Consider the following 6000-nt stretch of genomic DNA (forward strand, 5'->3'; position numbering starts at 1 on the left):
GGTCCAGAAGAGGGGAGGATTCTCCCCTCAGACTCTCAGAGACTTCTCAGTGCTTTCTTGTTGACTGTCTATTCTCTGACTGAGGAAAGAACATCATCAATTTTCCCATTTTCTTCTTTGTCTACTAGTCCCCTTCAAGAGAGAGGATATACAGTGGAACTGATCTGGAAAGGAGAAAACTTAGGTTCTAGACTGCTTCTTTAGGAGCCTACTTATAGAACATTGGCTAATCCATTACTTGGCCTCTCTGTTCTTCAGTATCTCACTCATTCATTTATTTTTTTTGGAAAAAAAATTTTTGTTGAAGTATACTTGGTGTACAATATTATATAAATTACAGGTGTACAATAGAGTGATTCACCATTTTTAGAGGTTATGCTCCAGTTACGGTTACTATAAGATATTGGCTATATTCCCTGTGTTGTACAATATATCCTTGTAGCTTATTTTATACATGATAGTTTGTACCTCTTAATCCCTTACCCCTATGTCGCCCCTCCCCCTTCCCTCTCCCCACTGGTAAACACTAGTCTTTTCTCTATAGCTGTGAGGCTGCTTCTTTGTTGTTGTTGTTGTTACATTCACTAGTTCGTTGCATTTTTTAGATTCCACATACAAGTGATATCATACTGTCTGTCTTATTTCACTTAGGAAATACCTTCCAAGTCTATCCACGTTGTTGCAAATGGCCAAATTTCATTCTTTTTTATGGCTGAGTAATATTCCATTGTGTATATATATACACCACGTCTTCTTTACCCATTCATCTGCTGATGGACACTTAGGTTGCTTCCATATCTTGGCAACTGTAATAAGGATGCTATGAACATTGGGGTGAACGGATCTTTTCAAATTAGTGTTTTCAGTTTTTCCAGATATGTACCCAGGGGTAGAATTGCTGGGTAATACCTCATTTATTGAAGAGCACGACAGACCCGGTTGTGCCTAGGGTCTCTTCCAGTTTCAGAATTCTGCTTGAACATTTTCAAGCAGCTCCTCTCCATAGTAAACCAAGAAGGGGTGCTGGATACATAGGTCCCCTCAGCCCTCCAGGAAGCCGGCCAGCTTATCTCTTACAGCTCTGAGCCATCCTGTTCTTTACCTCAGCACGGCAGATACATATTATGATTTTTCTGTGTGTCCTATGATATAAACAAGGCCAGAAAGCAGTGCTTTTAGAGAAGTTAAGGGGGATCACCTCCTTGGTGAATAAACACTACCTTAACCAGCTGTCATGCAGGTGATCATCAACAACTTGCACGCACCTCACGTCCAACACATAAACCGTGTGAGGATCCATGATTTCTGAACTGTACATATGGCAGCAGCGATGACAACACGTACTGTTCCCTAAAGTCTCCTGTCAATAAAAGGTAGTTGCTTGGACTGTAATTATGGCATCCTTGCTACCCTAACTTGAAGCTTTTATGGGGCTTATGCAATTAACTCCTTAAATGCATAGTAACACTTGCTTCTCTGACAGAAAAGTATTGATTTTTTAATCATTTTCAAGTCTCCTCCAGCACAAATAAATGTTCTACAGCTCCAGTTAATGCACTGTGTACCTGCACTAAACGTTGGTGTGAAAGAATTTATTATTTTGTGATGTACAGAACTGAAGTCGGGCTTCTCAGAAAGTAGCATCACGGATCCAACATCAGTGTGGAAACTACCATTGTCCTTGATACTCCAAATTCTCTAACTTCTGCAAGTTAGAGATCTTTTTTCATAGTATACTTAGGCTTAAAATAAAGGAGGGGATGCTGAATATAAATCTTTCCTATATGTCAGTGTAGGAGAAAATTAGAAATAGTCCAACAGAGAAGATAACAGTTTATTTTTTCCTAAAGCTGTGGGTGTATGGCAACTCTGTTCAGATGAATCTCTGTCTATTTAATTTTTTTCCCCTTGCACTTATTTAGGGCACATCTATCAAAATATTTTGCACACAATAGTCTTTCTAGTTCAATTCTTACACATTTTTAATTGTGTTGTTTTAATGCCTTACTATAGTTAATACATCGGAAAACTAACATGGTGCTTTAAAGAGTGTGATTTCTGCCATGCCAAAAGGTCAACAGAGGCCCCGTGAAAGCCACATATCTAAATACAGACCTGGCAACAGAGGTCATTACACAGTGTATGAACAAGCCTTTACCTTGGGTGCATCACACATTCAACATTAAAGTGGGTGAGTAAAAAGCAGTTAATTTTGTTTTGTTAGAAATAATATCATTTTAGTTTTAGCATCTAAGACAGATGCCAGCATTTCACTCTGAACAGATGGTAATTCCATCTAATAGTGCATCTCTGTATTAGTAAGGTCTGTTGTGTATACAAACAGTAATAAACAGTAGGTAAGGATAAAATCAATTTTAATTGTTGACATTAAATTCTGGCAGCCACCGTTGTAAGGCTGCAATATTCCTTTTTCAAGTCTGTCAGGTTTCCTAATGCTACAAAAGCTTTGTCGAAAGCTGCCAGATCCCAGTTTCCATACAAAGATGTTGCATGCTACCAGCTGTTGGTCTGCACCAGGATTACCTGTTTTCCTACACTGAAATAATCCTTCAGGAATAACATGGGATTGGTGCTACCACTGATGCACTGGTCCGCCATGATTTCTTTTAGAATGCTCCTGAAGGACTGAACCTTTAATTAAGAGGTTGATTTTTAAAATGTTGCGTCCAATTGTTACAATTGGGGTCATGGTGCTGTCACAGACACTCTCCTACCCTGCTAAGTAAGGGTCTCTCATTCAGTTCACTCTATTCTCTTTGCAAATCTGGGCATTCCTGAACTTCTATGAAACTGACATCATCCTTTTCATTTGGTTGGCTTTATCAGGAGTCTGAAGGATTTCCCTAACAATTGCAGCTCTCGTCAGCTGAGCTCTTCTGTAGACCTTGCTGTGGATCAAGCCTGCCAACAAGCACCAATCTGGTTCTCATAATGTCTCCAACGATCTGGTATTACAAGTAGTAGCCGCTCTATATTTGGGGAAGCTGCCATGTCAAAATCAGTATAAAAAAACCCAGCTTGGCATTCAAGTTCAATAACAAACACGCTTTGCCATCATATTTCTTTAAAAACAAGGATGTATTTTTTTGAATCATGAAAAATATATTGCTTCCACCATATGGGACAACCAACGACTCACCAACCGATTTCAGATGCAGCATATTGAGCTGACCATATGTTACTGTGCTGTTGAATGGCTGAGTGATTCATGCCCGTCACATTCTAGTATATCAATTAAAGCTCCTTGAAGTCTGCATGATTTGTGTCTCTGTTATTAAACCCTGCTAATTCATCCCACTTACACATCTGTTATAAATCTCTAGGAGTGCTGCATGATTCATGGCAATCTGTGAGCATGCTACAGCAAATTCTTCTTCTTGTAATTAACAGTAAATTGTTTTACTGCCATGCAATGAATTTTTCAGTTATATTGCAAATGAACTCCTAAATGTGCGGTTCTTTCCTAAGAACTGACTTATATCATTAGGCAATTAAAAAGTATTGCTTTGAACCAAAAGCTTTTAATCAAGAGAAATACAACTTCAACACTGCCTGAGAGCCACGGAAATTTGACACGGTGGTTAGAAGGGCAAAATAATTTCTGTTGTCGAAAGAGCAAAACAAAGAAAACCAACCCTTCCGCGTACTCAGGATTTCCCTGATGCTACGACGTGAGAACTGCTGCCTGAAAAGACCGGGTGAGACAAGTGTGCACAGATACTGTTTATCTTAGAAGTGACTTAAGTCATCTGTCATTACGAAATTTCTCAGATTGACTTACACTGCTCTAATTGTAAAACAGTGCCTTTATTCTTGAAATAAATAATTGGATAATTAGCCAAGTTGAATCCGCAGAGGATTTCACTGCTGTTCAAGTGTTCCTGTCAGAGGTGAAGCAAATTCATTTCAGCTCGCCTCTGCAGCTCTTCGAAGAGGCTTTGATTTTTTTTTTCCCCCACTTTCCTCGCAGCAGCCTGAGATTCATGAGTCCATACATCAAGTCGGTAGTTTAACAACAAATGGAATTAAATTCAAAGAAGGGAAACTAATTGAAGGACAGCAACAAAAGTGTTTGGTAATGTGCTTTTTAATATGGCATGCCACATTTGCATGATAATTTTTCCTTTTTAGCACGGAGCAGAAAGTGACTAGCTTAATGAGGGATTATTCAAGACAGGAGCGAACAAAATGCATTCATAACTAAGAACAAAGACTGTATTATGAAACAAAAACAGGCAACCTCAGAGAAGTAACTGGATGATTGGTTTATGCATTATGAATAAAAAGGTAGAAAAATATTTATATTAGTATTCACTAATGACTATATATACAAGATTGTTGTAATTAAAATTATAAATTAACATATTAAGAGTGCTTGTTTAATCACTCTGGGTCCTATTCACAATGAAAAGACTTATGTACCTGCATACAAAACAATGTGTATTTTCAACCCAGCCGCAAACATACATTCTACTTCGGATTCAGACAAAAATCTTAATGCACCACTAATTACTTGCTTAATGGGAGATGGGCACTTCTAAGCTTGTAGTGTAGAGGTCAATTTATGACAGGTAAAGGAAACAGGACAATTTTCCTCCAGGAATGGATCTCCAAAAGGAATTTCTCTGAAGGAAGGTTTAATTTGTACTTAATTCACAAAGGGTGGAAATGTACAAAGTTATTAAATTAAAAGGGTAATCTTCAAGAAAAGTGTAAGAAGGGTGCCCAGTCCATCAGTTTATGACCCTTATATACCCGGAAGCAACTCCAAAGCCACCCATGACAGTTTCCTGAAGATTTTGCAGTGGAGATGCAGCCGCTCCTGGGAGAATACCTCTCTCACATCAGCTCTCAGACTTTGTCATGGGCACCAAAACTAAAGGAGTAAAGCAATAAATATTCTGGACGAAATGTGTAATTCCCGTAATATCTAATTGAAAACATACTTCAAAGAGAGCAAATTATAATTCTCGAGCTTTTTAATGAAACATACACCTTTACAGGTATCTTTGTGATTTCTGTGACTGAGATTTAAGGAAAAAAAGAACATGTTTCAGTGATTCAGGGCTTCAAAAAAGGCTGATGATTGCTTCTAATTTTGGGGGCCCTTCTTCAAAATTTTTAAATGGTCGCTGGTTTCTTCTGATTCCTGACCCTTCACTCACATGAACTACATTTAGACTTTGAGTTAAATTTCTCACAAATCCATTAGAATTCACTGGAGTAATATATACCCTCCAAATTATAACTTTATTACTAGAAGAAACAGAGCAGGAAGAATCACAGCTGCAACTTAACTTTTATTCCTTTCCTACAATGGTCAACAAACCTGTTGACCACTCAGAAGGACTGACCTTCTCACTGTTGATTTCTATGACTTAATATCTATCAGTTACGCACAGAGGTTTAATCCTAGGAAAATTTTAGAAGAAAAACCTTATTCACCTATTAAAAACAAAGGAGGCAAGAAGGATATTGGATCTGTAATTGCTGGGGTTTTCTCTGTATTCTAATAAAAACAAGTCCATTCTCCCTGATCCAAACACCCCTGAAAATGGTATATTTTATAATAAATCCAGTGGCAAGCAAAAATTATTTTTTTATACTTTTGTCATGTAAGTGACTTTATTCCCTGCTTGGCAGATGAAGAGTCAGAGAGTTCTGACAAAATAAATTAAGGGCTAAAGAAATAAAAATTTTCCCAGAAGAACGCTGAAATAATTTTTCCTTCAGAAAAGAAAGGATTTCACATGTGAACAAAGTTAATATGCTTTTTTTTTTTAATGGAAATTGAGTAGAAGGAACATTTTGGCAAAGGACAAAAAACTACACATTTAAATTTTACTATCCCGTCTTTTCCTGCAACTGTTTAATTTTTTACCTTCCAGCTTCTGCTCTAACCATGTTAATCAGAGTGCTGCCCAGAGAGTTATCAGTGACCCCACGTTCCTTGGAGTGTACATTTTTCCTACTTTCCCT

The 6000-nt window shown here is 37.8% G+C and overlaps 1 protein-coding gene across 1 annotated transcript in view; it reads right to left on the minus strand.

The window, feature by feature from the left end:
* Nucleotides 1–6000, minus strand: part of USH2A (usherin) — a 773469-nt gene that overhangs the window by 565664 nt on the left and 201805 nt on the right. The window lies entirely within an intron of this gene.

This window comes from Lipotes vexillifer, unplaced genomic scaffold, assembly GCF_000442215.2.
Source record: "Lipotes vexillifer unplaced genomic scaffold, Lipotes_vexillifer_v1.1 scaffold139, whole genome shotgun sequence".
Taxonomy (NCBI): domain Eukaryota; kingdom Metazoa; phylum Chordata; class Mammalia; order Artiodactyla; family Lipotidae; genus Lipotes; species Lipotes vexillifer.